The sequence below is a fragment of the Lycium ferocissimum genome, chromosome 9 (assembly GCF_029784015.1).
Source record: "Lycium ferocissimum isolate CSIRO_LF1 chromosome 9, AGI_CSIRO_Lferr_CH_V1, whole genome shotgun sequence".
NCBI lineage: Eukaryota > Viridiplantae > Streptophyta > Magnoliopsida > Solanales > Solanaceae > Lycium > Lycium ferocissimum.
The window spans coordinates 62,674,614-62,687,222 of NC_081350.1; the positions used below are offsets into that span (position 1 = coordinate 62,674,614).

General features: G+C 37.0%; 1 long non-coding RNA gene across 1 annotated transcript; it reads left to right on the top strand.

The window, feature by feature from the left end:
- The first annotated feature begins 2,484 nt into the window (after positions 1 to 2,484).
- Positions 2,485 to 6,671, top strand: LOC132031454 (uncharacterized). The gene is made up of 2 exons (XR_009408272.1): positions 2,485 to 3,136; positions 6,436 to 6,671. It is a non-coding gene; the product is annotated as an uncharacterized LOC132031454 (long non-coding RNA).
- Positions 6,672 to 12,609: the final 5,938 nt, after the last annotated feature.

The window sequence follows — 12,609 nt, forward strand, 5'->3', positions numbered from 1 at the left end:
AAGGGGGAAATAAAAAAAGAAAAAGGGGTATCTATTTATACGAAAAAAAAAAGGCCCGAGGACTTATACGGAATTATTTTTATAATATTATACTCCTATAAGGGACCGTATAATCCCACCATGAAAATACCCCTCTCTGGAAGGGTTTATACGGACCCCTTATACGGACCGTATAAAGTTGTACGGACCGTGTTAGTGGTCGTATAACCAACTATTTTTTGAGACTTTCTCTCGTTGATTCGTTTGACTTCCAATCCTTGTGGAACCTTCTTGGCACTTATATAACACTTCATTAACCATACAATAGGCCCTATAGCATCCCCTTCAAGACATTACTAAATACCTATCAAATCAACTATCACGAAAACCCCTCTAAACATGTCTTGCATTTCACTTCCTTCAATGAACTTAGGCTCATATATTCATATAACTTTGAAATCTTATGGTGTGCACCTTAAGCTATCTAATACTTCCCTTAATCTCTTGAGGATTTCCTATTCACCTTAAGCTCACGTTAGCCTATCACAAGGCAACAATCCAAAATTTCCGAGATGTAACAAAGGTAGCATTAACAACTACCCAAACAACTCTGTGCCTGTGATTGAAGAAGCTCCAATAGGGACAGATTTCCATGTAATGGAACTAGTAGGGGCTGCTCATAAGGAAGACTTTACGCAAACCTCCATTCCTGCAGTCTACAAAATGATCGCGTCCTCCATGCTTCAAAATGGTTTCGAACCTGGGCGAGGTTTGGGACGAGACCTACATGGAATCATAGAGCTGATCCTGATTCCCCAAGAAAACTTTTGTTTTGGCCTAGGGTATGTTCTTAATGATGATGAGGTCTTTGAATCCAATAGAAAAAAGAGAGGTCCTCCGAAGCTATGCAAGCCAATTCCATATTGGTATCAGTCATTCCCGGTTCGAATGCACATGCCTAATGATGGAGACTCTAAGCAAGGGTTAAGGATGCTATTCCAAGAGAAAGATTTCCTGGTGATACTGGAAGAATGCACTGAGGTGCCCACCATCCGCGCCATACATCGATCGTGCGTGCAATCCCCTAATCGAACCTCTACCCCTCGTTCTTTTGTGTAGACGATGAATTTAAATGCTTTATGAAATCAGCGAGAATCGGTCGAGGACCGATAACTAACCATTTGCACTTCTTTAAATTACCTCGTGAGGTTTTAAAAATAGACATGGCTCGATGTTGATTCGATTCAGGACCACAATTTGTACTTCCCCTTTTAAATTAATGAAACCTCGACTTATGAGAAAAAATAGTTCTTTTATTTACTCATACATTTTATCCTAACCCATGCTTTGTGTTGCTTTTTCAGTAATAATAATAAAACAAACTTAAATGTCCTGATATGTCACAAAATGAGTTAGTCAAATGAGCCAAACGAAGAAGAATATGAAGAGTATGATGAGCAAACAATGTTACCCGAAGGTCTCTTAGAAGAGGTAGAACAGTTCGAGAATGAACAGAAACCAAACCTAGATGAAACAGAGGTAATCAATCTAGGAGATGAGTAAATGATCAAAGTGTTGACACCTAATTTTTGACCTCCCATAATTTATTTCAATTACCCAGAGTCTTTGGATATCAAACGAAGTGAAATATTATAAGTCAAAATGATTTTATAATTTTGTTTCGTCAATATTTTGCCATTTCATCTGGCAAAATAATTTCGATAATATTATAAATCATGTAGAAAATAATTCACATATTTTATAATTAATATAAAGCATTCGTAAAATTTAATCAGGAAATAATTCAGTTGTTTAATTAATTGTTAAAATTATTAAAAGTCCAATTACCGAGCATTTTACTCCGTTTAATTCAAGAAATCTGATTAATTAAATAAGTTAATCATTTTACTTCTCAAATCTTAATTTTTCATATTCAATTTGCATTTGTGCAATTTTAGAGTTAATCATGATTAATCAAGTGTTTAAGTGTGGCTATTTCATAAATTGCTTATTATGTGATTAATTGCTGCCACAATTGAAATAATCAATTGTTGGCTAATTTTGGCCATAATTGAAATGACCAACTTCATGGTTTAAGTCAATTGAGGCCATATTTGCAATTTAAGTCTTTTACACGTTAACCATATCCATTAGTTTGGCTAATTAGTTGATTAAGTTGTATTTGGCCGTTAATTGAAGGGTTAAATTCATTAATTATCTTAATTATGGCCATTTGTTAAAATAAGTATTTACGTATTCTTATATATACACACACATATACACGAATATACATGTGTATACATGTATATGCATGTATATAGGTTGCCCCTTCTCTTTCCTTTAAATTTGACTGGGCCCAGTCCATTTAATGACTGACACGGCCCATTCCACTAACTAAAGGAAGAGGTTATAGCCCTCTTCTTCAGTTCAGTACCAAATGACCCCTTAAGAATATGAAAGAGGGTTTCTCTTTGGAGAAACCCAAGCTGCACTTCACACCTCTCTCTCTCTCTCTCTCTTGACATCATCGATGCCGAAAATGGCAAAAAGAAGGGCCCGCGTTTTTGTTTAGCTGTTGTGTGGTCGAGAATGGCAAGTGCATTTATTGCTCTTCCATTTCTCAGCCATCCACCGAGTCTCGACCCAAACACGGTATAACTTCGTCCCTCCTTTGCTTTTTCTGCACTGTACAACGTCCATGGACTGAAAATCCTTAATTAGTTTTGTTGTTACTCATTTGAAATCCTCAACCCTCATTGGTTCATAAAGAACCAGTTGGATCGAGTTTGTCTGGTCAAATCTGACCCTTTATTTGTTTGATTACTTGATTTTTGGCCATTGGATGTAGTATTGAGAGATGCAATTCTCAAACTGCAAAACTCCCACATCAAAAATGAGTTAGGTTTTTGAGATTTTGGGGTTCTATTATAGAACACCCAATTTGCATTGGAAAAAAAAAAAGAAGAGGAGGAGCATACTGAAATATCAATATACTCAGAAAAATCGAATTACCTCGGGTTTCTATTTCTGAGACCTTTACTTATTTGAATTAGTTAAATTTTTAAAGTTTTAATTGTTGTTCTTGTGCATGGTCGAGCAAAGGAGAATCATGAGGGCCGATCCAAGTCCATTCTCGACCAAGCTGCACCAAAGAAAGGTAAACTTCCTTCCTTTTAGTCATTTTTTGATTTTGTTTGATTTTATTTGTTGTTTTGCTGTGTATTAGTTTGTTAATGTTAGTAGTGCAAGCATGATTAGGGTGCATTTAGGTATTGTTTAGTAGCTACATTAGATTAGCATGCTTATTTGTATGTTGTTTAGTTAAAACTATCAAATTGTGCCTATTCCAGATAAGTTTATCCGTTCGGTATGGCCATATGGTCATAAGTATTTAGTTGCCTTTATTAGTTAATCTTCTGTTGGTATTTCTTTAAGCGTGCCTAAATGTGTACCTTTTGTTATTTCCTGTTACTTGAACCATGATTAAGTATGATTAAGTGTAGTGGGTGCTTTGCTAACTGAAATTCTGAATATTAATAGGCCATCATGTTAGTAGTTGTTCATTGGTTATTTAGTCAATCAGTAGTGAATCATTGTAGTTTTCTAGTTCAGTTTGCTTGATCTGATACAAATGTTAACTTAGATTAATCATAATAAGTGACTTATTTTTTGGCTAAGTTATGCTGTTAGTAGCATCTTTAGATGGCTAGTTGAATGCCCAATTTTGTTATGATAAAAGGGTCACTGAACCATTTATTCATACTATTTGGTCTGTTGTTTCTAGTATTCTTAATTTCAAGTGAGGCTCAGTGCAATTTGTAGCTTTAATATTAGGCTTGTCTTGTATGTGAAAAGTCTATTCCTATGTTTCATCTGTCTTCAATCATAATGTTGGCCTATATCTTCATTTTTTAAACTCACCTAGACATAAGTTTACACCTAATGGGGATTTAGTTGATTAAAATGGTGAGATTTATGGCTTTAAATATTTAGTTTGTCCATATTAGCCTAGTATGGTTCCACTAAGGCCCTTGTCTGATTTATGACTAAATGATGATGTTTGTGTCATTAGTATGAGCTTCTATGATGTCATTTAACTAAAATAAGTGTCAAATGTTTCTCTAAATAGGGTTAAAGAGGGCTTGGGCTCAATTCTGGTATCCCACATATACATACTAGCATCTCTAAATGAGTCTTTTTCCAGTTTAAAAAATAGTTTATGTAACGACCTATTTGGTCGTTACCGTAATTCTGAAAAATTCGCGGCCTTAGCTCCCACAGTATATGCGATTCATTACTTGTACTTGGTAAAACCCTAGCCTAATCGGATCCGATGTAAGAAGAGAAGTTAAAATATCGGATTTGGGCCATCAGGCCCCAGATAATCGCCATAGCAGTTGGCTGACCGCCGTAGCGGTCATGCCATAGCAATAGATGATCTGCCATAGCGGAGGTATGTAAATCTCAAAGGACCACCCCAGCGGTGTAAATACCGTCGAAGCGATAATTCGTGGTAGAAGCTTTCGCCGCAGTGGTCGACGACCGATTTGATTCTTATTTAAAGCCCCATTTTGGGACTTGACCTAAAATTCCTCATTTCTAGACTATGTAGCCACCATTTGGGAGTTTCCCAGCCCTAGAGACTTGATTATTTGTAAAGGTAACCTTCTCTTATCACTTATTTCATCTTTCTTAAATTCTTCCTCCGATTTCCCTCATAGTCTTGAAATTGGTAAGTATTAATAAAAGGTTTCCCCAAATTTCTTGAAAGACCTAAAATAGCTAATGGATATTCTTAACCTAGTATAACATCTTTATTGTAAGAAAAGCTTGTTTATTTCAAGATTAGATTAATGACAAAGTTTCTAAGAGTTAAACCTTCTTGTTTCAAAATAGGTTAGTTGATGGATCTTAATATTGATAATATATTGTGAAAAGGCTAGTTTTGATTAATGATTAACATGGATTTCTATAAGAAAGGGTTAATTAGTAATAAATGGTGATTTAGGAAGATTATTCAAGAAATTCTGATTCTACCTTTGAACATTCTTGTCTTAAATCAAAACCTTAGATTTCATGGATTTAAATGTCGAGCCCTCAACTCTTGCTTTCTCAATTTTGCTTATCGTTCATAGACCAAGTCAGATTTACGTTTCTCTACGAGGACGGGAGATGAAATCAATGGATGTTCGTGGCCCCCGCTCGGCCTCAAGGTAGGCTACGGCTTACTTGTATAGACTCCAATTAGTATTTCGTAATGTTGCAATAGACAGTAATGGAGAAAGCATGCCTAAGTCTTCGGACAAGGTGTTTGGGACAAAATTCTTAGGCTGGTACTGTTGTGTGACTTATGTGTTTGGGCTCGTGACCTGTTAGAATCTCTAGGTTAATCTGGACTTTCAAGTGTAAATTGGTGGTTCTATGTACTAAGGGAGACTAGTCGGAAGGGAAGGATTCATGTGTTATTTATACTATGTTGGCTGTCCTTGTGTGGATTGACTGGAATTCATGTGTTCATTGACATTCTCATTGCATAACATACTTTCTTATATCCATGATATATCTGTTTCATCTTAATATTGGAAGATGGTGATGATGGGGGTAAGTAAGATTCATGTGACATTATTATATTTCGTAGCCATCTCTATGCTGTGTGAGACGGAGTGGCTAGCGAGGATATGGATGAGTCATTCTAGGTTGTGTGATACAGAATGACGGTATATGGACTTAGTAGTCCCCCATGGGTCATGACTATCGAGAGGTGGACTTTGTCCCCCCAGAGCATGTGTGTATCATTGCATTGCATCACATTTGCATACATATTATATCCTCTTGTTGATGTATTTTGTTTGATGTCGATCATCAGTGACCTTGTGTATTATTGTATTATTGTTGAGTGGCGTAAATGATGGATAGATAGTTGGGAGGGCTATTGGGACAGGTGTCGTCGTACTGTATCTTGGCTATCCCTCATGCCAGAACGATTACTATGGTGTGTAGTAGGTAAGGAGTTTTTAGATCGGGTTTAGACTAGGGCTTTGTGGTAAATTTTTGTAGTAAGGAAGTGTGGCCTCTTGTACCCTTTAGTTGTTGCTTAGTCGTGGCTCGAGTATAAATGAGGCTAGTATACAGGTGTAGTTGTGGTTAGACTCCACCGTGGCTGAGGCTGCGTAGGATCGATCTTTTCTTATCACGATTCTTGTAAATAGTGTGTCGCTAGTGATTAGATGTCTCGGGATGTATGGGGGATGCCTAATAGTTATGCTGTGGTTAGAATATGAGTAAAGACTATATGTTCCTTGTACCTTTGTAATCTTTGCCTATGTGTTTCCTACCATAATTATATGTTATTGCCTGCTGCTTTTATGATTTCCTAATCGTTGTCGGCCTATGATACTTACCAGTACTAGTGTTATATAGAGATACTACTCTTGCTACATCCCGTTGGGGGTGTAGAGTCTTACAGGTTGATAGCTTGATTCGAGAGTTTTTGGAGGATGCGCAGTGTTTATCTTGAAGACCTCCATTATCTTCATTCCTAGATGGAGGCTGAGCTTTATTTATCTACTTTGAGTATTGTTCAAATCTTAGTCGCTCTTGTACTAGTCTAGACGAGGTCTTGGGAAGGTTGTTATGTATAAGCCACTTTTGTAATTTTTTCGCTCAATTATAAAAAGAGTTAATTCTGCTTTTGATTATGTTTATGTCTAAATATTGAATGAATTCTGTTTTATTATTGGAAATGAGTTACTATTGTGTTTGAGGGTCCGCCTACCGAGGTGGGAATGGTAGGTGCCCCCGCGATCCTAAAATGGGTCTTGACAGTTTAGAAGCCTATTAGGTTGGACCTGTTAAGATTAAGGTTCATTTAATAATGATGTAGTCTAAAAGTGGAAAGATACTTGCCTTCCTTACCCATATGAGAAGCTAAACCATCTGTCAGACTTAAAAGGTAAAGCCATGTTATTTGCTTATGGATAGGTCACATAACAATGCTATTTGTCTCTACTTGTTGTCTAAATGTTGGTTAATCTAAACTCAAGACTCATTGTTTTAATCTCCATGGAAGCTATACATAGTCTTTTGAGTCTGAGTCAAGTGCATAACTGTTATGGTATTGTGAATCTCTGCATATCCTAACTGTCTGTTCAAACCTGAGCTTCTGTTTATTAACCATGAGAAATATTACTTGCACAGGAGCTCAGAGGTGTCACTCTAAATCCTATATGTGTCTTGAGGCTCCTTATTGACTGCCTGATGTTAAAATGTTTAGTTGCATATTAACATGTTTGTTCTTTGCTGCATTTGAGTTTATCTCTCCATTTTTGCTTATATTTGTTGTCTTTGAAGTATCACATGAACTTGCAGAAAATGCATATTTTTCCTTCAGAAATACAATCTAAACCTAAAAATGTTGGTATTTGTTATGTGAAATCATGCCTACTCTGCCTTTTCTTGTGACCATATTAGAGCAACCCCCTTTTGCATGTATGACTATGTGTTAGAAAAGAGTCAAATACTCTGCCTTATACTTGCTTGTCCATATTAAACCTATTCTATCAAATACTTATGCCTCCAGCTGTTTGCTTGTATAATAATGCCTGTAGTTAAGTATGCTTATTTATGCATGGTCGTGTACATAATTAGCATATGCATGTAATCAGTTCATGATAAATAGGTAGTTAGGTTCTAGATAATCTCTAACCTTGTATGTTCCTTTTCCCCTCTTTATTTTGCATGGGATCCTCGTCTGGGTTGGTATCCATTTCTTAAAACCTGTTGGGCCTGAGGCCCAACCTCATTTGATCTAGTCCGAATGAATAAGGGAAGCTAATATATTAAAGGCCCACCTATGGGTAAAAATAGGCAACTGGTGGGCTTAGGTAGGCCCACCAGCCTAAACTCCTCTTCATTATTTATATACACTTGTATGTTTGTATGTATTTGTAAAGATACATACACACATACATATATATATATATATATATATATATATATATATATATATATATATATATAGAGAGAGAGAGAGAGAGAGAGAGAGAGAGACCCATATATGGTAGAACATAGGATACACGTATAGTATTATTAGGAAGTCGCTGAAATGATTTTCAACTCGCTTAACTCTAGCACATGCATAAGATCGGTATTTAATTTTATTACAAACTTCTTCAAGTGTAAAACTGATATGGCGACACAGTTAAGCCCAAAAATGAATTTGGAAAATGGAACTAAGTTAGTATTTTGGACCTTCGTCCTTTGTAAAAAATCGGGAAACAAAACAAGTGGAAACAAAGTTAGTTTTTTGGGCCTTAAGCCCACAGTAGTTTTTTGGGCCTTAAGCCCATAGTAGACCCTTTTTTTAAAGTTAAGAGATAAATTGTTTGTCTTTGGGCTTTGGTATTAAATTGGACTAAAACAACATGGACTTAAGGATTGTTTGGGCGATAAGACTAATTTGACAAAAGAGCATTTTCGGAACTTGGGCCAAATTTTGAGAAAAATGGGAAAGTTAAGAAATCAAAATTTTCAGTTGTAAAATGTCCCTTCTCTTTACTTGTCTAAACTCCAGAAATTTTCAGAAAAGACCAAGACCTTTGGGCTAAAGCCCAAACTTTGAGGATAAAAACAAGGGGAAATATACTTCGACCAAATTGAGATAAGATGGCTTTGGAAAGTAGAATATAGTTGATTAGGAGCTTCAAAGGACTAATAACTGAAGAAAATAATAAACTCTTTTATACCTATATAACTACCACAAAGGAGATATACTCCACTTATCTTCTTAGAAATACACACACACACATATATATAATATAAAAATTATAAGGACTAAACTCATCTCATTAGGACCAAAATAAGTAATAACTCTACTCGGGAGAAATCCCAAGTGTGTTTTGATTCAGAAATGAAGTGAGTTGAACACTTATATGTATTTTAAACTAAAACTCCTTTTTCCAAAGGGGATATTTTTCCAAAAATTTGAACTTATGATAAGCATGACACTTTTGCGAGAAAAGAATACTTTAAGTAAATAATTACAATAATCACACATTGAAGTTCGTAGGTCAACCGTATTCTACGGATCCTTAATAATAAGGTGTTTAAAACCTTCCTTAGGGGATCACCAGAACCTTACCTTGAACTCTTGTTTAAAAGAATTTTTCTCTTGTTTGATAAAACCTTTTTACCCGGTTTTCCTAATTTCCATTATAAAATTAGGTGGCGACTCTAAAAATACGAAATCCAATTAGAGCACCAACAATCTCTTAGTAGGTTTTATGCACCCACGTAAAAGTGAACTATAACAGATGGCGACTCCATTGGGAATTTTATAAGTTTTAACCATAAGGGTTTCAATATAATGTGATTTAATTGTGAATATTTGCTTATTTGTTTACTTTCCTGTAAAATATAAACTATCATGCATTCATATCATAAATTCCGCCACTCCTGGCAAAAAGCATGGTTTCAAAGGGGACACGCGGGCTCACGGTCTAGCCTTCACTAAAAATCCCAAAGCACCCTTTCTTTAAAACACATTAAACGCGGAGTTTGTGCGCGGTCGGCAAACAGCCGACAACGGTTCACCCTGAGTAGTCCACTGGGGTCCAAAGTCATTCGAAAAACTCATTCTTGCATATGACTAGGGTTGAGCTAAGACAAATCCAAAGACGAACTAGAAGGGTTTGGATATTGAAGACGTCTCTAAACCCATTAGGTAGACTACCTCGTGTCAAATACGGTCCATGACACAAAAGACATCACATCTCAATTACATGCTAAATGGAAACATTTTGTGTACCTATGTGCTAAACCATTGCCTATTGGGGGGGGGGGGGCATTAACCTTGATTTTATTTATTATAAATGCCGATCAATTTACAGTTTGACATGGTCATTGAGGTACCCGACTTGTTGAATATATGGTGGGGTAGAATGAACAAGGATGAAAGAAAGAAAATCACCTACCACTTAGGAAACTTACCCTCTATTATGACAATAAAGGATTGTAGGGAGCTAATTTAGGTGATTACCGAGTTTTGGGACCGAGATAGGATGGTTTTCCGATTTGGGGATGATGTGGCGATTGCCTTGACTTTGGAGGAGTTGCAAGATGCCATATATAGTGTGAGGACTTTCTTGAAAAGAAGAAAGAAACCCGAAACCACGTCTTAATTCCAGAAAATCCCACCCACAACCAAATATTGAAAATGTTATCCTTATCCCATGCCAATTGGACATTCAGTCCAACCATACCCTTTAGAGAGTTGTACAAAAGATTCGGTAACCCAAGTGGATTTGTGGAACATCCAGCCGAATTCAAAACCTATGTCGAGTGGGAAGCCAACCGACCCTTAGCCTTTACCATTTGCTTTTTGGGACACGTGGTCTTCCCCAAAGATGGCACCTTAGTCATAGATACCCTAGTCATCTCAATCACCCATGCTATCTTTCATGGTATAACCCGAAATGACGAAACCAAATACTTTGACTTGACCCCCGTCATCCTTGTCAATATATACCGAGCCCTGAGCCTGTGTAGAAACAACTTTAGGTACTTCCAAGGATGCAACCTACTTCTACAATGGTGGATCCTTAAACACATGAACAAAGTCGGGGGTACCCAGTATTTGAGTAGGTCGGCAGAAAAGGACGACCCTCATACCCTTTGCCCCAACTTTGGGAATTAGACCAAAAAAGGTTGGGCTTTCATCTTTTCTAGGCTTAGATAGGATGACATATAATGGATGTTCAATGACTTCATAACCAACACCATTATGGTTAAGAGAAAGAAATGTCTGTTCTTACCACTCATAGGAATTCGAGGGATTCGCCTTTATGCACCTTCTAGGGTCTTGGTAGGACCCAAGTCATAACTCAAGTTGGAAATGTGGGGGAATTTATCATCGACTATGATGGTGACAAGATTCAGCGAGCCGGGGATTGTGTTCAAGAATGGAATGGTCGCATATCTTGGGGTCCAGACACTTTAGCTCCCGATAGGTTTCATCCGGGTTGTGAAGAAGAGTATAGAGATTGGTTGAGGGCCGACTTGCAAGGTAATATCGCTCCTAAGCCCATCCTCTACAATTGTGTGCAATACAAGGCCTCCAAAGCTGAGATTAGAGCCGGCCTGATCCAAAGAAGGGCCGATGACAGAGATGCCACTACAAGAAAAAATATATTTGGCAACAAAATTATTTTTGTTGCCATAGATTGATTATTGTTACAAAAAGTACTTTTGGCAACAATTTTTTTTTGTTGCATAGACTTTTCCCAATGGCTGTTATTACAACAACGTGCAACATTTTTTTTTTTGTTGCCAAAAGCACTTTTTGCAACAATAATCAATACTATGACAACAAAATTAAATTCTTTGGCAACAAAAAAGTTCTTTGCCAACAATAAAACTAAGTTTTTGCCAAATATTAAATTTTTTATTGCCATTTCTATACTTTCTTGTAGCGTCCTAAACACTTGGAAAAAATAGGGCAGGATCAAGCTACCATAGAAAGCTTGAACCCTGAGTTGGAGTTCACCCATGACTGTTTGATAGAGATTGATTGGATGAAGAATACTTTATATGACATTGCCCCGGTGAGCTTCATAGAGAAAGGGTTTCTAATGGATGCCATGTTGAAATCGACTCACCTCCATATCCAGACTGCCCTCCGAAAGGACAAGTGGGCGAGGACCGAGAGTGCTTTATCATCCGCTACTGGAAGACACCTCTGCTGACTTATTTTTTTGTCTTGTCTTTATTTATCTTTTGTACCCCTTTGGGGAAGAATATTATTTACAAAATATGTGATTATGGAGGGAAATGGTTTGGTACAAATAGAACATTTATGCTTCAAACAATTAGAGAACCTTAGGAACGCGAGTAGTATATTTATGCTTATTGATATATTGCTATCTGCTTGCGTGTTTCATATGTTTCGTTTGAACCATTTTTCACGACCCAACTAGGGGGCCATGAGGGGTACCCAGAGCTGATTACCGAGTACCGCATATCCTTCTAGCTATCATACTCTTCTCACACAAACATAATTCTCAACGTAAACTTACTAGGAAATGATCACTAACACCTCCCAAATTATACATATAAATATGTGTAGGCCCACAAGGCTAAAAAAATGATATACAGAATATACGCTGATAAGACCACATAACATCTACTACCTACACATATGTATCTAAGAGCCTCTAACTGGAGTGTTGAACATAAGGATGGGACAAGACCCCGCCATGCCTTCAATATGTAGACAAAAGAATGTACCAATAAGCGGCGACTCCGGAGTAGTGAAGTGCTCCTGTACAGCTGCTGGTAAGGCTCCTAGGTGTCCGGGCCATCTCTCTGTCTACCTTTGGGCATGAACACAGTATCCATAAAAGAAAGGTCGTCAGTACGACAATGTACTGAGTATGTAAAGCATATATGATAACATAATAAGGAAGTATAGAAAGCATGAAAAGAAAGGATAATTGTAACTGCATAAGAAGAAAGGATAACTATAACTGCTTGCCTCTTGAGGCGGAATCATGCATGCTTAATTTTACCTTTAAAACAAATCACACATACATACATAACTATCTGAATCAATAACATCATTAGCCCGCGTCTGGG